Source organism: Zalophus californianus, chromosome 11, assembly GCF_009762305.2.
Source record: "Zalophus californianus isolate mZalCal1 chromosome 11, mZalCal1.pri.v2, whole genome shotgun sequence".
Classification (NCBI taxonomy): domain Eukaryota; kingdom Metazoa; phylum Chordata; class Mammalia; order Carnivora; family Otariidae; genus Zalophus; species Zalophus californianus.
The window spans coordinates 22257998-22285211 of record NC_045605.1 but is presented as its reverse complement, the minus strand read 5'-3'; the positions used below and the strand labels follow the sequence as shown (position 1 = coordinate 22285211).

Genomic DNA, 27214 nt, shown 5'->3' with positions numbered 1-27214 from the left:
TCTGTTACCATTATGACTGTAATCCTGAGAAGCGCCAAGCCTGCCCTGGAAAGGGAAAGAGAGGGGCAAAACACGTCATAATCAAAATAATTATGAATTTAACCTCATTAAGTATAGATTATTAATTATTGATGCTATTATTATGCACTGGGGGCAGACCCCTTCGTCTCATCAGTTTGTGTGGAGGTGGAGTGCAGCAGTGCCTGGGAGATCCTTCCCCTGACAAGGCAGCTACCCTGTCTCCTTCCCATGGAGTTCCTTCCCCCAGATCTCCTTTGAGAAATTCTGCGTAAAGTCCACACCATGCTGGGTTTGAGAGAGAGGTTCTGTGTTTGGTTGTGTGCCCACCACCCTGCCCTTCACTCCCCTGTGTGGAGCTAGATGCTCTTTGCTCTGCTCTCAGGGCCCCCTGCAGCCATCTCGCAATCCTTACTGCACTGGGCTTGCTTGCAGGTCCCGCTCCCCACAGCGGGCTGGGAGCTCCTTGAAGAGATTTACTGTGCCCTTCATCTTTGCATCTCCTCCAACATCTCTTACCATCCCAAAATCTGCAGGGAAACTGGGTCTAATATTGCTTCAACATTGGAAGAAAGGAGGAGGGAGCAAAGGAGAAGAGGAAATGGGGTGGGGGGGAGATTGTAAGACAAAAGGCAAAGAAACCCATCCTGATGAGTGAGGATCCTTAGTGACCTGGACCAGCAGCTTCTCCATCTTCCCAAGGGCCCATCTGCCCTGGGCCCAGCACCCACACCACATACATACACACATGCCTGTGTACACACACACACACACACACACACACACACGACCTGCTATATCTTTCCATTCTTCATAGGTGTCAGTGACTAATGAATATCAAAGCAAAGTGATCAGGTGGCCTTTACAAGCTTCAGTGCCTACCAGGATAACAATAAGTCACTCTGGCATTCTAAATGCCTGCTTGGAAAATGTAAACAAAAGAGGAGACCTACCCAAAGAAATTAATTTCATTCTAAAATGTGTTCTTTGTATTTGATCTTCTTGGGAGTCAAGTGAGACTTGCCTGTATTCAAAGATTCTAAACCCAATTCCAACATGTGGGGTGGGGGGGATTTCCTATACTTCAACTCAATTCTGACCCTATCTACCTGGGAACAGCTTCAGATCCTGCAGGTTAAGGCCTGGGTCCCATGACACTGCCCCTGCTTCAGATGCCAGTCACAAGTAGCAGGTCCCCTGGTTACCCACAAGCTCTGACTTGGCTACAAGTCAGAGGTCCCCACGACCCCCTCTCCGGGTTCTATTAATGTGCTCAAGTGGCTCATAGAACTCAGGGAAATGCTTACTTTTGTTTACCTGCCTATTAATGGACATGATAAAGGATATAGATGAAAGCTGGATGAATAGGTACATGGGGCAAGGTCTGGAAGGGTCCCAAGCACAGGAGCTTCTGTCCCTATGGAGATGGGGTGCATCACTCTCCTGGGGTGGACATGTTCACCAACCTGGATGCTCTCCGAACCCCAAGCCATTGGGATCTTATGGGGGCTCCATCGCATAGGCATGGTGGATCATTAACTCTAATCTTCCCCTCTTCTCTCTTCTTTAGAAATTGGGGGGCAAGGCTGAAAATTCCAAGCTTCCAATGACTAGCCCCCATCCAGGAGGCCACCCAGAGTTGCCTCCTTAGAACAAAGGACACTCTTATCACTTATGAAATTACGAGGATTTCAGGAGCTCTGGGGAGTTCCTGTGCCAGGAACTGGGGGCAGAGACCAATACATTTTTTTTCTATTATCTCACAGGGATATTCATCAAAATAATGAAGGGACACAACTAATCAGATGAAGTCATAGAATAATGGATACAATTTCCACTGATGGTTTCCCTGACATTCCTCAGAGCCCTGAGGTTTCATGGAAATGCCTTAGAACCACTGTGGCAGGGAGGGCGGGGGGAGCTGGTGTAACCAGTAAGTCTTGCTTTCACTGTTTTATGTAACAGTTCTTTGTTTAGACCTAATTTGTGAAAAGAGTTCTGCTGTGTAAAAAAGCAGAGCTATTCCCTTTCCTCCTTTTAGGGCAGGGGAAATAGGTCCTCAAGCTCAGGGGTCCCACAGCTGGTTGGTGGCAGAGATGGACACAGAGGCCATGTCAGCGACTCCAGCCGTGGCTCTTTCCTCCTCATCACACCCCTTTCCCTCCCCTCAGCCCTGCACAGTGAGTGTCCTGTTGCCGGGCTCTGAGCAGCCGTGCCTAACGTGGGCAGCCCACTGACCAGGCGTGAGGCTCTCAACCAGCAAGCTGCTCCACCAATGACTGTCTTCAGAAAGACCCAGAGCCAGACCCAGGACCCTAGAAGGACCTCTGAGGCCACAGCCCCCCACAGCTCCTGTAAGGGGCCAGGCAGGAATCACCTCTTGCCCCCCATAGACTAATGACAGACCCGCTTGTCTGGGGCCTGGCCTGCGTTGCAAGAATACATCTTGTTTCTACTCTATAAGCAAGTTTACCTCCTGAGAGAAAGGAGGCTGCCCATGGCGCTGAATAGAGCCTAACTGGCTACTTTAACTGCTCGCAGACAAAATGGAAAAGGGGCTGATATCAGCATACCTATTTTCAGCTCCTGTGCTGGAGCCCTACATTCCTGACGTCTCTGTGGCCCCTGTGTTCCATAGCTGACACCCTAGCTAATCACTAATGTTTAAACACTTACTGTGTGTCAGGCCAGGTGCTAAGAGATTTATATGTTGTCTTCCCAACCCCTCTGTAAGACAGGTACCCTTGTGTTTACCATTTTGCCGAGAAGACACAGAGGCTTGAGAGGTCCAGTGACATACCCAAAGTCAGAGATGCCCTAAGTAAAAGGCACTGGACGCTCCAAATCCGCAGCTCCAAGTGAGACCCCAGAGACTCTCCTGATGTCACATAGTCTGTTCCACTTATTCACAAACCATCACCCTGTTCAAACATTCCCATGCTTCAGAATCCCATTGCTACCTCCTGAATCCAGCTTATGCCCTTGGAAGTAGCTCTGAGAACTCTTGTCACACCATCTGTCCCAGCTGGGGGGGGGGGGGTCAGAAAATTTGCATCACAGTACCCCTACAATATAGACGGAAGGACTTGACATGGATTCTTATCTCTAAAAATATCTCATAGAAAGGTATCAGAAATTCCGTGTGAGTTCTTTTTTTCTTTATGATCTTAAACATGAATCCCTCCTGCAGTATTTTCTTAAAATACCAATACCCTTAAAGGGTAACATAGTGACTTCATAGTATCATAGGCTGAATCAATTGACCAGATTTCCTGTCCCCTCTGAAAAGGCTGACCAAGGAGATTCCCACTCAGAGATCATTGCTCATCTGTGGAAAAGGGACCTTATGCCCATCTCATGTCATCTTCATGGCAGCCCTGGGAGGGAATATGATGATCCCATTTTACAGATGAGGACAATGTAACTCAGAGAGGAGGCAGTACCTCTCATTGTCACCCACGCCAGGCTGGAAAGAAGAAGAAATGACCGTGGGGCTGGAGAGAAGAGAACATATTCAAGAAAGGCTTCAGGAGTAGACGTTTGTGATTTTTGAGTCCTAGGACCCATCGGCCTAGTGCACATAATTGGACACACACTCCACACTATCTTTGTGACACCTCTTCTTCTGTTCACTCAGGTCCTGCAGATAACTTTTTTTCAGTGGTTAGGGGAGGGAGGAATATTTTATTGCTTTGCATCAAGTAATAGATAACACAGAGCTTTAAATCCAGCAACGACTATGAAGATTTAGTCCAATCTCGACATCTGATCTCCTGATTCCCAAACTAATATTCTCTTTCTTCCTGCTAGGTTGTGTGATGTTTGAAATCTAATGTGTAAGAAAAAAACCTTCTGAAAAATCTTTCTGTTACATGATTTCATTTTTTTAAGGTACATTTGATTTGTTTGCAATGTATTTCTTGTCTCTCAGGACCCAGAATTCTGAAAGGCAGATTCCTCAGGAATACTGATCCAATATTATTAGCTTTGCAGTGCCCTGAAACAGAAGAGAACGTGAGTGGGATTAACACTAAAAGAAACTCAACAAACAAATATTGATTGAGCACCTACTGTGTGTGAGGCAGCATGTGAACTCCAGTGACAATAATTTGCAAAGCTCAAGCTTTGACTTCCAGGTTCTAGGGCCAGTCTGGAGTGTGTGGGTATGGGTATATGTGCGCATATGTTTCCACGGGCACGCACGTGAGCAAGTAATTGCCCCCCTCCGTTCTCCACTTTTCCCATGGTGAACCGAAATGAAAAAATCCCCATAAACGGCCTCCCTCATGAGCAACCTTGTAAATAAGTCTTATTTACAAATATTTCATCAGCCCACCTACCTCAAAGCCCTCTGTTCCCCTGATGACTGTTGAATAACATGAATAAGACTCAGAATGAGTTCCTTCTACTGGGCATCAATCATAACTTTCCTGGGCAGATACGTAAGCGATCCAGGGCAAAGCTACTCTTGGAGGTGTTGGAGAATGTCTGCAAATTATGGATGCAAAAATCCATGGCTTTTGGGCCTGGGCCCTAGATAGCCGGTCTAGTGAAAGAGGGGACAGGGGTACCTTTGTCAAGCTCCTGACATTATTTCTCACATTTTTACCACCTAAGAGGGAGCTCCAAGTCCCTTTAGTCATTGCTGCAGGAAAACGTTTTGACATGAACTCTCATACATCATAACGGAGGTTAGTTACCAAAATGCACACATTTGCCTTAGCCGGTTTCATTTACTACCCTTTAAACTATTTCTCAGCCTTGCAAATCTTGCTGTGACAGAGTGAGGGGGGAACCACTAAGTGTTCATTTTTCATATAATATATTCCAATCCTGTTAGGTCGTGCTGCTGAAGGTAATATTTCTGGCATTCATTTAATGAAATTGACATTGATGAATGGTTAATTATACAAATTACATTCTTATTAAATCCCCTAGAATCAGTGCCTTAAAATTTCCTAGCTATGGGCTTCTTATGGTTGATACCCTTTTTTTTTTTTTTTTTTTTTGCTCTGAGTATCTCCTCTGTTGGCTGCTATAAGATTCATTCTGCATATTCTTCCCTCCTCTAAGAAACTTTGAAAAGCATTAAAAATCCCCTAGTTAAGGCAATTACTGCAGATAAGTTAATCTGCATGGGATGTTTAAACCCCAGTTCTTGCATATGTTTATTCGGATTTGTTTCCCCTCTCTAGACAGTTTCTGCCCTAGAGGTGGCAGGAGAGAGGGGAAAACTTTACCTCCTGCTAAATAATGATCTGATGGCTGGGAGGGGGAGATGCTTAGCTGTGTGGTCAACTCCCTCCATTGGCTACTGGCTATATATAGAGATCTAATAGAAGAGTCGATGCATGGTAGGCTAATGGGAGAGGATCAATAAGTGGTCCCTAGCAGGCCTAAATATCATTGGATGACACATGTCACCAAGAGAGCAGCTGTGTTTTGCCTTTTCACTGGGGAATGTAAGGATGAATCCTGTTCATTAAGAGAACATTTTTTTCTGTCACCCTGAGTGGTCACAAAGGCAGCAGATTTTCACTGAGCATCTGCTATGCAGCCGGCATGGAGTAGGCACCTCAGGGAATTGGGAAGAGTCTCAAGTAATTCACGTGTTTTTCAGGGAAAATTCTTGTCAAAGAACAGTTGCAAACTTGGATTGTTTCATCACAAGTAGGAGAGGCAATGGAAGTGTTTCTGGGAGAACCAGACCCAGTTTGCAAAGCCATCTCAGTCTTCCTCATTGTTCATGCCATGGCAGCAGCTGCTTCCTGCTCTGGACTCACAAGCTGCGACGGGGGGCTCTGATGGTCTCCACGGGCTCCGTGAGTGTCTCGAGTGTTTCTCTGGGCACTTTGCTCCTTGCATTCTGTCATTCTTGGACCGTCTCATTGGCTGGGGCAGGTTAGGTTAAGTTGACTCATTTCAACCTGTAAACAAATGTGGTGTGTTTAGACTCTCTGTGGTAGGTTGGGACAGGTCAAATCACCCGTAAGAGTGAAGTACACCTCATTTCAGAGGCTCTGGTGGACAAAACTCTTGATGTACACTCAGTGCTGTTACATCAGCCAGACTCTAAGCAACACTCATCCCCATGCACCAGGGCTCCGGTGAATGATCTGTGAGGTGATACAGTACAGTTGACCATTGAACAACGATGTGGGGGTTAGGGACGCCAACCACCCATGCTATTGAAAATCTGTGTATAACTTTTGACACCCCCAAAACAACTACTAATAGCCTACTATCGATCAGAAGCCTTAATGATGACATAAGTCAATTAACATGTATTTTTGTATGGTATATGTACTCTACACTGTATTCTTCCAGTAGAGTAATCGAGAGAAAGGAAAATGTTAGTAAGAAAATCATAAGGGAGAGAAAATACATTTATATGGCTGTACCGTCAACAACCCATGTATAAGTGGACCTGCGCATTTCACACCCGTGACGTTCAAGGGTCAACTGTCTAATGGTTAAGAGCACTAACTCTTGGGTTCAAATCCAGACCCTGCTATTTCCTGGCTGTGTGATCTTAATACACTTAAACCCAAGTGTGCTCATTTACAAAATGGTGGCCATAATAGCTCTTGCTTTGAAGGGCTGTTGTAAAGCTTCACAATGAGCATAAAGCACTTACCAAAGGCATCCACGTGGGGCTCAGTAAGTGAGAGTCATTTACGTTATTTAGGAATGTTTTTCAACTACAAGGAACAGAATGCCCTTCTGACTATGGCTTAAACCATAGCAACATACATTGTTTGCTTAACAAAAAGTCCAGAGGTAGATGGTCTCACAGTTGGTCTACCAGCTGAGTACTGTAATCCAGAGCCCAGGCTCCCTCTATTTCCCTATTGTACCATCTATAGCCTGTTACTTCTTCTTTTTTTTTTAAAGATATTCTTTTATTTTTCTTTTAAGATTTTATTTATTTATTTGACAGAGAGAGACACAGCAAGAGAGGGAACACGAGCAGGGAGAGTGGGCAAGGGAGAAGGAGGCTTCCCGCCAAGCAGGGACCCTGATGCAGGGCTCCATCCCAGGACCCCGGGATCATGACCTGAGCCGAAGGCAGACACTTTATGACTAAGCCACCCAGGTGCCCCGACATTCTATTTTTTTAATAAACCTTATTTTTTAGAACAGTTTTAGACTCACAGAAAAATTAAGTGGAAGATACAGAGATTTCTCATATACCCCCAACCCTGCAGACATGCACTACCTCTCCCATTATCAACATCCACATGCTACCTTTCCATATTCATACTTACAAGATGGCTGCCAAAGTTCCAAGCATCACATCCATATTCAGTGCAGGAAGAAGGAGGAAGGAGAAGCTCCAGCAAACTCTCATTGCAAGCCTTTCCATTTTTTAAGAAAGCCAAGTATCTTTCTGAGAAATCCCTCAGCAGATTTCTCCTTCTATCTCATTGGTCAGAACTTGGTAGGGAACAGGAAGTTGGGAGTGGCTTTTGAGCAGCTCTATCATTAGGGTCATCTAATTCTGCCTCACAGCTTGTCTTAATAAGTGAGGCTAGGACCAGCCATGTTTCTGTTGATTCAAGGGCTCACAGCCACCTCCACTGATATCTGCTCTCCATGCAAGTTTTGCCACTCTCCTGCCAGAAGCACAGGAATGGCAAGACCAGGTGAAGGGCATCAGGGTCCTTTTCTGCTCAAGTTCATTTACTTCCTTAGAAGGAGTTCTCATTGAAGCTGCAAGGGATCTGCCTCTACCATGCTGACCCAGGAAGAAAAGTCCTTCTCTGCTAATTTTCTCAGCCCCAAAATCCATGCCCATGCCCATGCATGCTGGAGTCAGCCTGTGCAATCACATATTACTAGTTTTAATTGTACAGCAAGGGGGAAGATGGGAGATATTAATCAGGTGCTGTAAGCTCAGAGAGTGAATGTAATAAATAGACTATTAAGTTAACCAAGTTTTCGGCTTCACTAGTGAAAGCTGCCATCTATCTTGTGTGGTTTTCTGCATGCTTCATTACCACGTATAACCATACTGAAAAAATATGCCTTACCCTTTATAATGAGATGATAAGTTCCCTGCGGTGGATGTAGCGGAGCTCTGATTCTAAAGCTCCGTGAAGCTGGAGCCTGCAAATGGGGTGTCTAGCTGTGTCCCAGGGCCTGGCAACTGAGGCCAAGGACAGGGCCAGGGCTTGGTGGTGACCAAGCCTGAGTTATCTGGTGCAGAACATTCCCAGGGCACCAGGGTTCCTGCGGGCTCAGACTCCTGCCACTCCCTCGCCATCAGGGAGAAGCAGTAAAAGAGGGAAGTTCACTCCAGCCCCTGGGTAAGCATCCAGATATTGCTGGAATCATCCTCATGCTGCTCTGGTCCAGCAGCTTCCATGGGACTCAGTGGAAGAGAGCCCACGCATGCAGGCTGCTGTGGGTTGCTTGTCTTCTCTCTCCCACCCTGTCCCTGCTGCAGCATTTAGCAACACAGTGAATGTTTGCAGCCAGACAGAGCCCAAGGCCGATCTGGCACTACTGCTCCCTCTCTCGGGGCCTCTGGCAAGGCGGTTAATCCCTTTAACCTCGGCTCTCTCCTCTGTAAAATGGGGTTGATAAGGGTACCTTCCTGGGGAGGTGGAAAGAATTAGACGAGATCATAGAAAAGCACCCAGCATTGCGCTTAATGCCTATGTCCTCCCTCCAGAGTGAAGATGAAGTAATCAGATGGGCTGATGAAATCCTTAAAAATGACAGTAAACTACATATTGTATGGTTCCATTCATATGAAATGTCCAGAACAGGGAAGTCTACAGAGACAGAAGGTAGATTAGTGGCTGCCTACCGTGGGGGAGACAGGGGTGGAGGCTAAGTCTAAAAGGATAGGAAAGGGACGCCTGGGTGGCTCAGTCGGTGAAGCATCCAACTCTTGATCTCCGCTCAGGTCATGATCTCAGGGTCCTGGGATCGAGCCCCACGTCGGACTCTGTGCTCAGCACAGAATCTGCTTGAAATTCTCCATCTCCCTCTGCCCCTCCCCCCACTCATGCTCTCTCTCTCTCTAAAATAAATAAAATCATTTTAATTAGTTAATTAATCAAAAGGATAGGACGATGATAGCTAAAGGGAGTAAGATTTCTTTTTTGGGGTGATGAAAATGTTCTAAAATTGACTATGGTGGTGGTCCTACAAATCTGTGTATACACTAAAACCCACCGAATTGAAGATTTTAAATGGGTGAATCGTATGGTATGAGAACTATATCTCAATGCAGCTATTAAAAAAACAAAACCATCAGCTCTAATAAAAATAACATGTTACAGCAGCAAAAAATGGTACCCCGTGGTGGCACAGATGGTGCTGGGTTGCATGTGAGCTTGAGCTATATCCCTGGTCTAGACAGGCCAACGCAGGCACCTCAAGTCCATGTGCTTGGAGTCTAAGGCCACTTCAGAGTATCTTGGATATGAGAACTCAAAGGCTCCCCAGAATATGTATCCCCAGACTTTCAGGAGCAGATCTTTAGAGAAACTCCCAGCACCTCCTCCATCCCCCACCAAAAAACAAACAAACAAAGACCACCATAAAATACTGTTTCTACAGCTGCTAGTTTGAGATACCGTGGTCTAAGAGCAGCATGGATGAAGTCATTCTCCAGAGCCAGCCCTGCAGCTCCGGGGGGTGTGAGTAGCCCCCCTTCGGAAGGAGTTTCCATGACTGAGACAAGGATGGATGGACAGAACTCCCTCCAGGATATTAACAGGACTTCTCAGTCTCCTCCCTTCCAGAGCTCCTATACCTGTGCCTGACCCTTCGATGCGTGCTCCCTACAGTTCCGTGCTTCCTTTCCGAGGTGGTTGCCCCTTTGCCATGATGCCCACTACCACCCTGACACTGATAACACCCCCATTTGTATCTCCAGTGGGGTCTCTCTCCGGAGCTCTAGACCCATATGGCCAAATGGTCCACACCATTCTACCTGGATGTTCCCAAACCATCCCAAACCCAGTACACCGCAAACCAAACCCATCATGCTCTCCCTTCCTCAGACTTCCTTATCCTTTTTTTTATTAAAGTTTTTTTTTATTTATTTATTTGAGAAAGAGAGAGAGAGCATGAGAGGGGGGAGGGTCAGAGGGAGAAGCAGACTCCCCGCTGAGCAGGGAGTCTGACGTGGAACTCGATCCCGGGACTCCAGGATCATGACCCGAGCCGAAGGCAGTCGCCCAACCAACTGAGCCACCCAGGTGCCCTCAGACTTCCTTATCCTACTGGATTCCTCCTTCTGGGTGTTCACCTCATGGCGCGTTCAGTTTCTCAAACCAAAAGCATGGAGTTGTCGCCAACACCTCCCTCTCCCATCTCTCGGTCAACAAGTGTGTTCTCTTCCTCTTCTCTGCTTGGATGACTGTTGTGGCCTCCAGGCGGCAAATCTCTCCTCACTAATCCATTACCCATACAGCTGCTGAAGTGATTGATCATTTCCCCACTTCAAATGGCTACCCGTTGCCTAAAGAATAAAGTTCAAACTCCAATTCATGTCTTACTAAACCTTTCATGAACTGACCCCGCACGTTTATCCCTTTTTACTCCCTGCCTCCACCATGACCAGCTCGCAGTCAGCCAGCAAGCAGGCTCTTTGTTCTTGGGACTGACAAAAACAGACAGTTAGGGATGGGGATGCCCCCAAGCACATGATGGTGATTGACCCCTTTGTCCCCACCACCCCAACTGAAGAAAACCTGTCTTAATACTGCTGCCTTGCAGGCTTGAATCCTATGATAGCAAACTCCATCCTTCACCCCCATGTGAAAGCAGATGTACGCCAGTGCTAAATGTTTTACATTGTAGCCTCAGCCTAAAATTGTGGGCTTTTAAGATACAGAATTGAGCCCTAATTAGTAATATGCCAAGTGTATAATCACAGAGCAAAGCAAGGAAGGCCCAGCCCATTAGGTCAAACATGCTGAGTGCTGTGGAAGAGCAGAAATCCATTTCTAAAGACATGAACAGTAGCTGGAAACATAAAAGGTCAGATCATTGGCTCAGTTGGACTTGATTATATGAGACTAGTGTGTAGATAAAGGCCCCAAAACTGGGATGGTGTGTTTAAGAGATAAATGAAATCAGCAGGAGAGGGGTGGTGCTTGGTGTCATTCCCTCAGAGGATCTAAGGGGCCAGCTGGAATGGGCAGACAGCAAGCCCGGAGGTGAGGGCCTTCCACAAACACTGAACTTGGAAGTGACCCAACAGAGACTCTTGACCCAAGGTAGACCCCTTATCTGTTTTCTCGTTAACACACCCTGTATCACTTCAACTGGTCCCCTACTTTCTTGTAGGTAGAAATAAAACTCACTCTGCAATCTCTTCAAGCCACCCAATGGTATAAACACGAATAACATGATTTCATGGCTGCCCAGGCTGCAGGACTGGAGGGAAGGTTCAGAGAAGGCAGATCAGCTTCTCAGAATACATCAACTGTGGCAGTCTCTTAAGCAGAAGTTAAAATTCTTAGCCCCCAAGCAAAGCCCCTGCTATCCTTCCCCACTAGCCCCTTGGAATGCCCTTGCTGCAGAATTTGAAAGAGAAATGAAAAGAATATTTTCCTTTTGTGGGACGCCAAGCAGTACAAGGGCTTGGGTAATGTCATTAGTAGGGGACGGTTTCTTGAATGGGATGAGCAAAGAGGTTGGGTCCTGAGCCACAGCGTCTGGATTCTGAGAGCAAAGGGGCAGACTGTTGGAAGCTCTACTTTACTACATACACTGAGCACCAGCCCTCCTCTTACTGTTGACAACCTGAACTTGTTCAAGCCTGTGCTTGGTGCCGCTGTTTTGTCCAGACACCTCAGTGTGGAATCAGAACTTTCCAGCACAGGGCCGGGTACCCAGTAGATGCTCAGCGAGTACTTGTAAAGGCTGTGAAATCCTGGGCAGTGATTCCTTAGTATGCCTGTGAAATCCCACCTCCCTGAAATGTAAACGGGGGATACGTCTCACGTGAAGATAGAAGATACAGTCTTTGAAGTTCTTTGCAAGCTACAGAATTCCCAAAATATTGCTCAGAAAATAATTGCCCCCCCTCTTTTTTCTATAACATTCCACCAGATCCAGACTGGTTCCAAAGCAGACCCAAGCATTGAAGCGCTGAAGCACTGGAGCTTAAAAGTTCTGCCGTGCAAACCTCTCCTTTTAATGCATGAGGACGTGGAGGCCCAGAAGGAGTTAAGTGGTTCACCAAAGAACACACAGTTAATGCCAGAGTCGTGACCGAAGTAGCTTGATTCTCAGAGATGCCTTCAAATAGATGAGCCCTACTGGTCTGTACTAAGCTCTGTTATCCCTCAACCCTTCCGGTTGTTGACTCAGGAAAAAAAATAAATATGGAGGGAGGAAAATCTGTCCTGGTATTTAGAGCTTCTTTAAATGCTTCGATGAGGTGTGCTTGGGTGGCTCAGTCGGTTAAGCGTCTGCCTTCGGCTCAGGTCATGATCCCAGGGTCCTGGGATTGATTGAGTCTCACATCGGGCTCCCTGCTCAGTGGGGAGCCTGCTTCTCCCTCTCCCTCTGCCCCTCCCCTCCCCTCTCCTCCTGCTCTCCTGTGCACTCTTTCTCTCTCTCTCAAAAAGATAAATAAAATCTTTAGAAAATAAATAAATAAATAAATAAATACTTCTATGAGCAGAGCAAGGTTTGATAAATTTCCCAGCACAGGAAAAGCCTACAGACCTTAAGCTAGAATTGTTCCTGGATTAGGAGAATATTCCAAAAACTCCTCACCGTTCTGCTCCAGGAATTTCACATAAGGCACATGTGTGATGAGTGAGGCCCTGGGCTCCCATTCGTTCTTCCTTCTCCCATCCCAGTGCCGGCGCCGATTGTGGCAACGAGTGAAAACACAGATGAATTTTGGAAACATATTAAGAAGCAATTATGAATTTCTTGCCTTTAGATGCTTCCCTTTTCCCCTTGGGTCCCAAGAATTAACATAAATTCCTTGGTCAGGAGAAGCTATCAAAATACTATCCATCCGGATCTAATTTCCAGAGCTGCCGGGCTACAGAGTGACCAGAGTTAAAGGTCTGTTCATAAATTTCCCTCCCGGTGCTGCCTGCCTGAGCCCAAACTCTGTCCACAATCCGCCTGTCCTGACCAGATAACAGATGGGACTGGCTCAGATTCTGCACACGCAGCACAGCTCCCTCACTGACCAGCTTCTTTTTCTGCCCTTCCAAGCCAAATATGGCCTTGTTTCCTTGAACTTCATTTGTCTGGGTCATCTCCTTCCCTGCATGTCTTTGCAGGTATGGCTGTCCGAGTTAGCTGAATGCAACCAAATACCCATTGTCCAGATCTGCTTCTCCTTTGTCTGTTTGAACCCCCAATTCATTCCTCTTTCCTGGCTCCAGCTGCACATTGCTGGCGGGGTGGGGGGGCTCATTTCTGTCTGTAATGCTGTCCCTCGAGAGTGACAAGGGCCAGAAGAGGAGGAAACTCAATCCTCTTTATTATATATACTACTTTCTATAGTCTGATGAAGAGAAGATTCCTAAAAACTGGCTTAAAAACTGTTGAGACTTAAGAAAATGTTAACACAAAACCATTAGGACACAAGACAGGGAGTGAGTTATTTGCTTAACCAGTTGTTAGTCAGGTGATTTATTCATTTGGTTAGGTGACAAGTAAGGAGGAACTCATTACTATGGATATCAGAAAAGAAATACTCTACCAGTTATCTAGCTAAATAGCAAATTCCCTAAGTATTTGTAGGGCTGTTTTAATTATCTTTGTATCCTCCTAGCTCTGTGCCTGGAACCAAGGATGAAGATAATATATATATATATATATATATATATATATATATATATATCATACAGAATAGTTTCACTGCTTTAAAAAAAAAAATTCCCTGTGAGTCATCTGTTCAACCCCCTCCCCTATGCAAGACCCTGGTGCCACTTATCTGTTTCCTTTCTCTATAGTTTTGCTTTTTCCAGTGTCAAATGAATGAACTCATACTGTATATATATTTTTCAGACTGGCTTCTTCCACTTAGCAATATGTATCTAATATTCTTCCATATCGTGGCCCAATAGCTCATTTCTTTGTATTGCCAAATAGTATTCCATTGTATGGATTTACCCAAGTTTGTTTATCTACTCCTCTACTGGAGGACATCTTAGTTGTTTCCAGTTCTTGATGGTTATGAATAAAGTTACTATAGGCATTCACATATTGTCATGTGCAGATAAGTTTTCGAAGCAGTTGGGTAAATACTCAGAAGTGCAATTACTTGATCCTACGATAAAAGTATATGTAGCTTTGTAAGAAAATCCCAGACCATCTTCCAAAGTGGCTGTGCCATTTTGCATTTCCACCAGCAATGAATGAGAGTTCCTCTTGCTCCACATCTTTGCATTGTCTTGTCAGCTTTTTAAATTGTAGCCATTCCAATAAGTGTGTAGAGTATTTTCATTGTATTTTTAATGTGCATTTCCGTAATGACAGATGATATTGAGTATCTTTGCATATGCTTACTAGCCATCTGTATGTATTCTTTAGTGAAGTCTGTTCAAATCTTTTGCCCATTTTTTTTTTTTAAATTCGGCTGTTTGTTTTCTTAGTGATAAGTTTTAAAGTTTTTTATATATTTTGGATACAAGTTCCTTATCTGATATGTGATTTGCCAATATGTTCTCCCAGTCAGTGACATGTCTTTTCAGTCTCTTAAGGGTATCTTTAGCAGAGCAAAATTTTTAACTTTAATAAAATCTAAATTACCTTTCTTGTTTGCATCTAAAAACTCATGACCAAATCCAGGGTCACATAGATTTCCTGCTATATTTTGTTCCAAAAGTTTTATAGTTTCATACTTTACAATTAGGTCTATGTCCCATTTTGAGTTAAGTTTTATGTAGGATGTAAGACAGCATTCAGTCTTTCACTATTAAGTGTAATATAAGCTCCAGGTTTTTCTTATACTCCCTTTGTTAAAGTTATGATAGTCTATTCTATCCCCAGGTTTTATAACTTTTATTATGAATGGACATTGAATTTGGTCAAATACTGCTTTATTTTTAAAAGGTCACTGTACCTGCTGTGCAAGACATGAAATGTTAGGGAGCAAGAAAAGAAGCAGAGAGATCGGTTGGGAAGACCAATACAAGGGCCCACACAAGAGTTGATGGTGGCTTGAACTGGAATGTTGGCAGTGGAGAGAAGTTAACAGATTCTAGATGTATTATGGATCAAGAGCGAATAGGACTTACTGGCATGTTGGATGTGGTGGGAGAAGAAAAGGGAAGAATCAAGACATACGTTTAAATACGAGGCTTGAGCAGCTGAATGGATGGTATTGCAATGTACCAACGTGCCCAAGACTTGGGGGGAAAGGTTAGAAGTCTTTTTGGACATGTTACAGTTTTCAATAACTATTAGACCTCCCAGAAAAGATTCAAAATGGCAGTTGAATATACAAATCTGGAGCTCAGAGGAGAGGTGCATGCTGGATTTATAATTTTAAAAATCACAGATCAATGGTATGAAACCTTGGGATTTCATGCAGTTACCTTGGGAGGAAAAACATTAAGTGGAGAAGAAGGGGAAGCCCACAGTTGAGCCCTGGTGTCCTCCAAAGTTTGCTGGCTGTCTGTGTAATCTGAGTCACAGAAGCCTTGAATGAGTCAACCACAGAGCTAGCAAGTACTCAGCGTGTGCCGCTGAGACCTATAGTCGTATGCTAGAAAAGATGGATTAATTCCAAACCAGGAGTTAAAAATCTCACAATTACAGAGGAGTCCTTAAATACACATAGCTAATACAAGAATTAACAAAATACACGGAAAGATGAGGAAATATGCTAGTGTATTAAAAATAGATGGGGTTCAATAGGGAAAAGTTTCCAAAGGAGGTGGTCCAAGATCTGAAAGCTAAAGGAGAGGCAAGTCTCTGAGAAGGGGAAAGACCTTATAAGTGTCTGAAATCACCCAGGAGAGACCTTGCCTCAAGGCCAGGACACTAGATCTGAAGGTTCCTTTTACTTTCATCTGTATAATCGGTCTATCCACTTCCCATAGTCATCAAAAAAGGAAAATCTTGGGGCGCCTGGGTGGCTCAGTCGGTTAAGCAACTGCCTTCAGCTCAGGTCATGATCCCAGGGTCCTGGGATCGAGCCCCGCATCGGGCTCCCTGCTCGGCGGGGAGCCTGCTTCTCTCTCTCTCTCTCTCTCTGTCTCTCTCAAATAAATTTTAAAAATCTTAAAAAAAAAGGAAAATTCTGCCAAAACAAACAAAAGAAAGATCCACATGGCCATATAGGAGAAGCAAAAGAACAAAGAGCCCACAAGTGGGAGTAATGAAACATTCTCTAGTTAGCTCTATACCAGAACATTTTTTTGCCAGGAGCAGTGAGGGAAAATCCTAACAGGGGAATAAAGCCTCAGGACATCCCCGGCAACCGGCCCCCCACCCCCCTTTTCATCCAAGACCTTCTTGCTCTCGGTGGACGCAACCTCAACCATGGGCAAGAAGGGAAGAGGGAAACTTTCCTTAACTCTACAATAACCCGACACCCACAGGAATAGATTTTTAGCGGCACTCTCAGGGCTAGGGGTTTAAAATGGAGCTGAAAGTTATTAAAAACCCAGGTGAGTCACCTGGGGGAATTAAATTTAAAAAAACAAATGGCCTGCCAAATGCTCTTTATAGATTTGAGCCTGCAAATGGCACATTGTTGGCTGACTCTCCACCATAATGAAAACCAAGAAGGGGTCCTTCTGTCATCCTGGGGAGTCGGGAGGAAATTAATGAGGAAGAGCAGGAGGAAAGGCCTCCACACTGCTGGTTGACAGGGCTCTTCTACCCCTGGGGAGGCTCCCCAAGCCTGGACAGCCAGTCAGACTATGGGGGAGGGAAAAGCAGTCTGGGGAGAGGAAAGCTCAACCTCTTTTCGTAGCCAAGGGTTCTGCTACCCACCCTTCCTGAGGGGCTGAGTTTGCTCAGAGACAAGATTCCTGACATCTGTGATCACTAAAGAGTGTGACCCAACAGTCCTGGAGAACAAAAGCTGCAGGGTTTCTCCCCAGGATGCAGGGGCTCCAGGATTTTAACGGCTTTGTTCCAAGATCAGGAAATACCAAAATCCCCAGACCAGACAGATCCAGGACTGTTGTGAGACATTCGCAGGGTCACTGTACCTGTCCAAAGTGAGGAGGTTTCCCTAAATATCCTCAGCCTGGGGGCGCCAGGGTGGCTCAGTTGGTTAAGCATCTGCCTTCAGCTCAGGTCATGATCCTGGGGTCCTGGGATCGAGCCCCATGCCAGGCTCCCTGCTCAGCAGGAAGCCTGCTTCTCCCTCTCTCTCTCTCCCTCTGCATGCTCGCTCGCTCTCTCTCTGTCAAATAAATAAATAAAATCTTAAAAATATATATATACTCAGGCTGGTTTGTTCTCTGAAATAAGTGCCCCCCACACACACACAGTGCACACTCACACTCTTCTCAGAAACCTCAGCTGTGAATATCCTAAATGAGGCCCCCAGGAGGGGTCTCGGGATCCGGGTAGGATGCCCATCCATCCAGCTGCGCCAGCTTGAGCTGAGATTCTGTTTGGGAGCAGGAGCATGTTTGCTGAGTCTGTCCCAGCAAAGGAGAAGTCATTATTGCCATGGCCCCTCCAGGGAAAGCAGGTTCTGAAGAGGCCGCCCTTCTCTATTCTCCCCTAATCTTCCCACCACCTCGCTTCAGGCATTGAAATTCATGCTCAAAAACCTGCTGCTTTCCAGGCAATTCCCATCTGCAAAACTCCGTTAAACATATAAGCTACAACTATGTGCAAACAACTCGGCTCTCTCTACAGTCACATTATTGCTCTTCCAGCAGCCACTTCTAGGCAGGCAGTTTTGATCCGAAATGTTTGTCAAGCAACTTAATATCCAACCTTGTGCATATAGTACTTCTGGAAGATATTTGCAACTGGAAATTGTCTAGAATTCAAGGGAATAGAAATGGACTTTTGCTGTGATTGAATTCATCAGAAGCACATTCTCTGAGTTTTTTTTTAAATTTCCTCTAACTCTCGACTTTCAAAAGTTATTTCCTTGAGCTGCTCCATCATGGAATGGCTGGAACTTTTTTTCTCTTTGTTTTTTTAATCCAAAGTGCTATCTTTTCGTGAAATAAATGAGACAAAAAGATGCAGAGCAATTGACAAATGAAAGAGCCTTGTTCAACAAGCTTCTCACTGATTGTAGCAGCATTTCCTAGGATCGAGGATGGGGATCTGAATCTTGTAGGACTGGGGGGACCCTGACCCTGAGGCTTCTCCCTCTCCAGGAATCTTTCAACAGATGTTTTCGTATTGCAGACCCAAAATGCACATACCCACAGGAGCACTGCCCATTGATCAACACAAAAGCTCAGTGACTGGTTCCTCAAGAGCATGCTCTTTTTTTTTTTTTATCCTTCTGATGAAAGACCTCACAGTCAATACAAATAAAAATGGGAAAAGCAAAAACTCACCAGAGAGAAGAGAGCCACATTCAGCCCTAAGTGTTCATATCTCGCAGCAAGAAAATAAGCCAAGTTAGTAAAGAGACTGGATAACCGGGCAGCACAAATCACTGATATTGTTTTCCTTGTGCCATGGAAGTGAGAAAAATGTTTCTTCATTGCTTCTAAGTGAAGGAAATGGGTTATTGTTCAATAAGCTTTGCTGTAACTTTCTTCTTGTTAGATTTGTCCCATCTTGGTAAACCCTTGGAAGGCTCGGCAGCTCCCAGAGTTCTAACAACCGCTGCCCCACTATTTCTCAGTAGCTGGTTATGCAGTGGGTGGATTGCACACACACTTCCCTTGCTCACTCTCACTCCTGCAGGAAGAGGAAATGGTGCCCGGAGGAGGTGAGACGGAAGGCTGTTAGCCAATATGCGGAAGAGGAAGATGGCAAGCTAAGCTGAACTGATTTGCCAGTGAGACTTGGATTCCAGGAATCCACACTCCTCTTGGTTAACCAGGATCCTACTGCACTTCCTGTTTTCTCCGCGTCTATGAAACAGACAAGCCAATAGACAGTTGGTTAGGAACCAAGGGTGCAAATCAGAATTTCCTGAGCAGCTCTTTGAAAACAAAAACATCCAGATCAGTATTGTATGCACAAAAACTTCCAGAAGTACTGTGTGCACAAGGTTGGATTCAGTAGTAACAACTGTAAAGACAATGGGAGTTTATACTTACATAGCTTACATAGAAACTATTCTAAATTCATATAAATTACCTCATGTAATCTTCATAACAGCCCTAGGTGATAGGTTCTGTTATGATCCCATTTTACAAATGAAGAAATGGATGCACATAGAATTTAAGAAATCTTCCCAGGGTCACACAGCTCGTTAGTGTTGGAGGCGGGCCTCAAACTCATGAATGTTTCCAAACTCTGCGTTCTCTACCGCTAGGGCTTGATCACTAAAATATCTCCTGAAATGCATACCTGGCTGAGAGCTACCATACTCTATTTTTAAATATTCTCATAATCTCAAGACGCATGTGTGGCCCAAATAGGAGGCATCCACTGCAGCCTCCCACAAACACCAGTTGCAGACTGGATTAGCTGTGTTTGGATTTTCTTGAGAATGCACATCGGTTTGTCAATAACAGTGAGGAGGCCCACCTCAGACGGGGGCAGGGAATTCAACAAAACTCGATGAGCAACTGCCAGTGGCATTATAAGCCCTGCTAGTTAACATGGAGGATACAGGCTGAATAAAATACGGTCTCTGCTCACAGTGTGAAGGGGAGAGACACACCCCCAAATAGTCCCAATGTTATCAATAACATGTTGAAGGTTATGGACACGTAGAGTAAGATCACAGTTGATTCTGCCGGGTGACAGCTCTCCAGCTGGCCACTGAGGGATGAGCCCCAGGACTTGTGGGTGAAGCCGGAAGGGCATCCCTAAGAGCAGAGAGTGTTCATGTACTAGGAAGCATTTTCGTGCTGCTGCAGCTGAGGGTATAAAAAGATGTCATTCAACAAGTTGTCACTGAACCGACCTTTGAAGGATCTGGAACAAGTGCACCAGTTTCCAAGATATCCCACAACTCAGGGAGCGACAGTGGGCGTCTCCAAAAGATGTGTGGCACTGGGGCTATGGAAAGGGCACAGCAGAACTATTAGACATGGAGATACTCTGGATAGCTCTGATACACAAATGACCCCAAGAGGGTGAGGCCTGAGCTCCTTGAGCCTTTCAGCATCACCAGCCCCAGCAGAAGACCTTCTGGTTTCCCTCCCTCTGGGATGGCTGTAGCCCAATCTCATTTAGAGGAGGTGAGGAGCTCTTGGAGCAGCTCATCTCAAGGCTGAAAAGTGACGTCCATTCCCTGAGATCTCATTGCACTTCACTCCACGGGGTGCCTCCTCTTTCACTCATTTCCGGTCTGTCCCACCGGACAAGGGTAGGTTCTGTGGGATCCTCTCTGGGCTTTGCACGCTGTGTATGATAGGTGCCGGGGACAAGGATTATAATGTCAGGGAAACTAAAAATGGCCTTAGCAAAAGTACACAACATAACCTCTCCCTGATCCTCAGATTGGTAATAGAGGGGAGAAGGTGCATTAGGGATATTTCCACTCAACTTGCTCTAAACAGCTCCAGTATTAATGGAAATTTTAATGAAAAACTAAGCCTTGATTAGGTTGCCATGCAGAATTCCCACATAGGCAGAGTCTGGTTAATTTCCCTTGTGCCAGGGGCAGAGGCTCCAATACACACAGAGACACGCGCACATACATACACACACAAATCTCTCAGCAAATTCCCTCCAATCTCCAGGCCAGTGACCCCCGTGTTTTCTTCTGCCAGCCTGCTCCAGAGTTTTATACAGGGCCGGGGAGGCTCTCCTATGTTTATAATCAGAGCAGGCTCAGAGGTTAGGAACTGCCAGAGAGCTCCAAAGGGAGGGTCCAAGTTCTCTCAGCCTCCTCCAGCTGCTCAGAAGGAATCTGCAACTGGCTACAGGGAGCGATACATTCAGAAGTGGAAATGCAAGAGGCTAGGTGCTGCACCTCTCCCATGCTGGGAAGCCTGTGCTCCCCACTCCCCTGGGAACCAGCTAATTGTGCAGCTTCCAAAAAAGAACACAGAGGCATCCACTCCCCCGAGAGGTTTTAATTACGACAAGCAACTCCGTCTATCCCTGTGTAGTAGAAACCAGCACCTCCCTAGGGAGAACCAGAAGTTGTAGGAGAGAAGCAGTCAATGGCTTTGTCTTGTTCAAGCCAGCGGAGAGAAGGAAACCTCCCCCGCAGCACCCTCCCCACTCCGGGCCCCATCCACACAGGTGAACTCACTGGCACTCTTGCCAATGCTCCTTCCTGGGCCAAGCCTGCTCATTCAAGCCTCTCTGCCGAGGAGAGGTCGCAAACGGAGAGCAGATCCCTGGCTCCTGTTCTGAGTAGAAATAAATGAGCAAGGAGAGAGATGAAACAAAGAAAGAAGAAAGAACCAGAACAGTCACCTGCTCCACTCTAGACAGCTAAAGCCCCTCCTGCCGAGAACCCACGTGAAGCAGAGGCAATGCATGGGGTCTCCATCTTCCTGCCCTTAGGATGCTTCCCCTTACGTCACATGGTCCGCTTTGCCTTAATTTCCAACATCACCTTTCTCCAGGGGCCTGCCCCATCTTCTGGGTTCTTGGATGGTCAAGAAGTCACTTTCAGTTGGTAGGGTAATGGGCTCTCGCTCAGAGCCGTACATTTTTTGTCGTATGAGTCCCTGATGCTACTGTCCCCCAGTTGCCTGACTCCTCTGTGATCGGCACGGAAGCACTTCAGTCACTACGAGGTGATAACACTTTCCAGCTTTCACCTTTCAGACGCTGGTTGCAAAAAAACTCTTCAGGGAAAGTCAACCTTCTTTCTCTCCTCTCAATAAGCTTTTGGCGCGCGCTCTCTCTCTGTTTCTCTCTTTCCCTCTTCCCTTCCCATCTACACCTCTGCCCCACGCCCCCGCTGCCATTTATTTCCTGGCATCCTATAAAGATGAAGAGTGTGATTTCAAAGGCTGGGTTTGATCCTCAGCTTTGTGAAGTGAGCCAGGCCCTCCCAGCTCACTCATATCATAGTAGAGCCTCTGGCTCAAACTTTCTCACCCTGCTTGCACTTAGAATCTTCTAGGTACTTTTTTAAAATTACCCGCATTGGGGGCCCAATTCAGACCAATTAAATCAGAATCATTGGAGGTAGAGCCTGGGTATCTGTATTTTTTATGCTCCCGCAGATGATCCTGTGTAGCCAATGGCAAAAACCACTATGTCTGGACCCATATTCAAGGCTTTCGACAGACAGCTACCTGCCCTCAGAATCCTCTGCTGTGATATTCCCAGCTCACATCCTCGGCTCTGATAGGGGGTGGGGCTCGGTGGTGACCTGGAAGAAACAGAGTAGGCAGAGCCTCGGGCTACCAGGGGACCTACTGAAAACCCTGTGGGTCCAGAGTAACCCCAGACATAAGCTTTCTGACCCTCCTGAGTAATATATCACCTCCTTCAAATACCTGTCAGCCCAGGCGGTTCATTTCTCATTATTATTTGGGACAGAACACAGAATTGTAAAAGTTATAGGGGACTTCTCTTATTCCTCTCCCAAAAAGCAGCTCAGGAGCCTGTCTGACAATAGTATCTGTTCTCTTTGTGATAAACAGCATACAACCAAACAATACTTATCAGAAACCCACAGGAGGCATGACCCACTGCTAGTTGCTATTTATTCTAAGAGACAGCGTCTGTGCCATTTGGGAGTTTATGTCATAAGAAAAATGACACCAACCAAAACACAGTTACCCAGAAGGCAGTTACAACTTTGTGCTTTTTTCTTTTTTCTTTTCTTAGTATGTTTTGGTTTTGAGATCTACTTGGGGTATTTCACCAAGGTATTAAATGACAGAAGAGTGTGTGTATGGCACATAAACACTGGTGGTTTCTTTAGAGTCTGGGTTTCTCTAGAGGATTAATCCTTCCATGCCTTTTGTCTGGTCTCAGATGATCTCCCCACTGGCCTCTACCTCATCCTTGCTATGCAAAAGTCAAAGCAAAACAGGGTTGTTTGCCAAACTCCCATCCCCTGTAGGTTCCTGGATGGTGTTAACACACAGCCCCGGGAAAACCATATTGCTTCTTCTATTGGTTCTTGGAATGGCTTCATCCTTTACTAACCAAGCCTCATCTTTCTCAGAGTCAGTGCATGTCTTAGCTGTGGGACAGTTTCATGGTTTACTGCCTTGGCAATCAATGTAACACGCTGAACAAGATTGCTTTCTCTGGCCTGGTAATGGTCAGGTCATCCTTAAAAGTTTGCTCCTCCTCCAATGGGCATCAACCTGATGTTTCTAGCCGTTTACTTGGCACTCTCGAGGAACTTTTATCATCCAGGCAATGGGTTCCCTTCTTGGAAACAGTCCAAGACACACAGTCAGTTCTCAATTAGCCATGCTAATGGAGATGAGCAGTGGTGCAGATAATCCAAAATAGCAGATTATCTGGAAATCACTTTTATTGGCTTTGGAATAAATGTAGTGATGCAGTACATATAAGTGTGTATGCATGAGTGTGTGTTCCAGCAGTATCACGTTTTCTGTGGATTGTCTGTACTATATGCACCAGAGTTTGCATTCTGTGAGGTGACATCATTGGAAAGTGGGAATTAACATCCCCACTGCATCATAAGTAATGGAGGGAAGCCAACACAGAGTTAGAAATGGGGCCTGAGGTATTTACAGAGGCAATGAAGATGGCTATGGACCTCTGTTCCAGCAGTGTTGTGGGCACCCTTCCCACCAGGGTTTCCACTTGGCCATGCATGCTCCCTGGGGCATGGCTAGTGCCCATGATCTGCCCCATATCCTGGCAGGGCTGTCAGGAGAACCTCCCAGCCACAATCTCTTTCGAGGCTGCAGAGTTGCCCCTGCTTGTTGGCCACACTCAGTTTGTACTGCCTCCCCCTCGCCCACCTTTAACACCAGAAGATGTGGTGAGATGTGGAAGCTGCTCCTGCAGAGCAAGCACCTCACAACCTCAAGACTTTCTTGGAAATTGATTGCAAGCTCTTGAGGGTGGCCTTGAAAGGAGACACCTGGTGGGAAGTGGTTCTCAAACTTTATTGAACATAAGACTCATCCAAGGAGCTTGTTTTAGTTGGGAATACCTGGGCCCTACTCACAGACATTCTAGTTCAAATGTCCGGGGTAAGTCCTCTGATTCACATTGTTGTCAAGTGTGCCACCCTTTGGGAGATATCCTTTGAGAACCTATGTTTAGAGAACCGTTCTGACTGCTTCTGATCTGATGTTAGGCAGTGGCTTAAGTGGAGATGAACACTGGCCTTTTCAGGGCCTTTCCACAAACTACTGTGTTTGGGTTCAAGTCTAATTTATGATGGGCCAGTAGGGGCTGTAGATGTGGGAGTGGGAAGTCTTCACCAGGTGAGCTTGGCAAAGTGTACAGACACTTGGGCCAGGGTAACTTCTTCCCAGCCTGACCATGTCCAGAAGTACATGGCCAACCCCTAAGTCACAGAGCTTTCTTAGATGATGCAATAATAATAATAGCTACTGTTTATTGAGCACTTACTAGGTGGCCAGCATTGTTGTAAGTGTTCCACACGAAATTTTCTGATTGAATTCTCTTAATCCTATGAGGTGTTGTTCTCATTTTGGGAGGCCCTGTGGAGAAGTTATCTCAGCCTTTGTAGAGCCAATTTTAAAATAAGAGGAAAAAAATAAACAAACCCAGCATGTTCAAGATTCTTGAAGAAAAGACAGCATGTAAATCAACTAATTATTATTAACATTCATGACTATATCCTTGCAGGCGAAAGGAAAAAAGTATGATTTTCTATAGTTTTCGAAGAGGTGGTTCAGACTAGAGCAATTAGTTAACTAATTGACAGGTTGAAATGGTTTTCTGTGATCCTCTTGATTTTTGCCCACGGGCCTATTCCCCTTGTGAAATATAAGGGTAGGTCAACCCAACAGCTGTGCCCAACTGCCTAAAATGAGATTGTCACTCCAGACAATTTCTCACATCCCAAAGATCAGAGTGGACAAAGTACAATAAGGCCAGTTGTTTATGTGATCATCCATTTTTTTTTTTTAATAAGTAGTAGGATTCATGGTCACGTAAAGGATCCTACTCCTGGTAGATTAACCAAATGTTGTCAGTCTTCAGGCCGAATCAGGCAGCGTCTAGTGGAGGAGCAGCAAGTAGAATAGAGCCTAGAGACAACAAGAAGAGAAACCTGTTGACTGTGAAGCCCTAAAGACAAAGAAAAGATCTTAATGAGATGCAAATCCCATTCAGGAAATCTCCCCAAGTCAGTAATTGAAGTACATCCGGGAATGTAGGTCTGGCAAGGTATAAGAGATCAATAGGTTAAATACTTTATGTTGTTTAATCAGATACTTAACACAGTTCAAATATTACCTTATTGAGGTTATTAGGCTAAATGAGGGCACTGTGGTGGTGAGCATTCATTACTGAGATGCCAATGGATCATGCAAATAGCGAGGTACAATCCTGAGTCACTTCCAGCCCCAAGATGAGGAACAAGGAGGCCAGAAAGCCTGCATAGGATAATAGTGGTTTCTGTGCTCTTCTTTAGGAGTAGCGTAGGAAGTTGGGGTTATGAGTTTCCCCCAGAGAATTAAGGTACCAAGTCCTGAAATGTATAAAAATAATGATCTCCTTGAAGCTGGGTATACCTACTGATGTGCAAAAGTGAAGGAGGGAGCCACATTATTCAGGACCAAGAAAAGTTCCCTCATTCTTGTAAGACAGCACCTTCTTACTCTGTTATTTCCATAACAGACATGGCTGCATTGGGGGATTAAAGCAGCAAATCTTAAAAATACTTACTGAGAAGAGACCCATGGCCAAAGGAGCCTACTAGACTCCTGCTGAACCGAGAGAGCTGTGACTGAGCCACAAAGGGACTGGTGACCCTTGGGCTTTGGCAATGCCCATCTTCTCCGCTAAACCAGTGGGTATCCAGGGGGAGATCTTTGTGGCTTGATCATTAATTATGCTCTGCCAATTTTGCTGGCCTCGATCTGGTCAAACTATTTCCTTGTCTTTGCCAGTAGATAGAAGTAAAGCCAGATAGGAGTTTTGCTGAAAACTAAGAGGAAGCAAAAGGGGAAAATGCAATAAACTTACAAAAGTATCACCAAGACAGGTTGCTGCATCAACACAAAGATGCACAGCTCCACCTCACCCCACCTGCAGAAATCCCAACTGACCCTCACTCCTCTCCAGAGCCCACTTAGAGTGCTTTCTGGGGTGGAGACAGACTCTCTCTGTATTATTGCCCCCATCTCCTTATTCCACCTCATCCCCAACCCATCTGCAGGCCCTGGGTTTCCACAATTCTTGACCCCACTCTGGGTGAGAATAGGGAAAAGGCTCAGCTCCTTCTCTTCCAAAAAAGCACATCTTTGGGCATCAGTGCCACCAGCAATTACCTGGCAAACCTGTGTCCTGCCCCACCTGGAGGCATCTGATCCATTTCTCTCTGTGTTGGTGTGCTTGGTTCACTAAAACATGCTAACTAGCTGGGTGTTAGGCTGAGCTCTACTTTTTTTTGGAAATAATCCACCAGCAATTTTCTGACTGGGGTTCCCAAAAGGTCCAGACTGCCTCTACAGACAATCAGTGGGGAGGCTGAGCAGGCAGTGCACAGGACCTAGCCACTGCCAGCCACCAACTGCCTCATACCGCACTGTACCAATTTTATATGTTGAGATTCCGTGTAAAATCTCATCAGAAAAATAATCTACTACTTGAGATAAAAAGGTTTGAAGTCATTGTTCAAGTTTTTCTAAAGACTTCAGTGATAGTATCTTTTATTGTTTCCTCCCAAAAACATAATAAAATGATAATAATTGTTGAAGGTTTATTGTATGCCAAGAGTTTCAATACATTGTCTTATTAAAACCTTTTTTGCAAATGAAGACACTTTATTCTACAAATGAAGAAGCACAGAGACTATGGTTAAACTACTGGCCCTCAATATCACAGATACAAATGGAAGGAGCAACAGGCCTCTTTCCGACGTCAGAGTCCAAACTGCATAGTCTTGCCTGACCCCACCCACATTCAAACCCTGCTCCCGTGAGACACCTGCTGTGTTTCCACTTCCAGAGATGTCTCCAGATTTTGACTCCTTGGCAGAACATAA

At 45.4% G+C, this 27214-nt stretch overlaps 1 protein-coding gene across 1 annotated transcript in view; it reads left to right on the top strand.

The window, feature by feature from the left end:
• Nucleotides 1-27214, top strand: part of KIRREL3 (kirre like nephrin family adhesion molecule 3) — a 539810-nt gene that overhangs the window by 299212 nt on the left and 213384 nt on the right.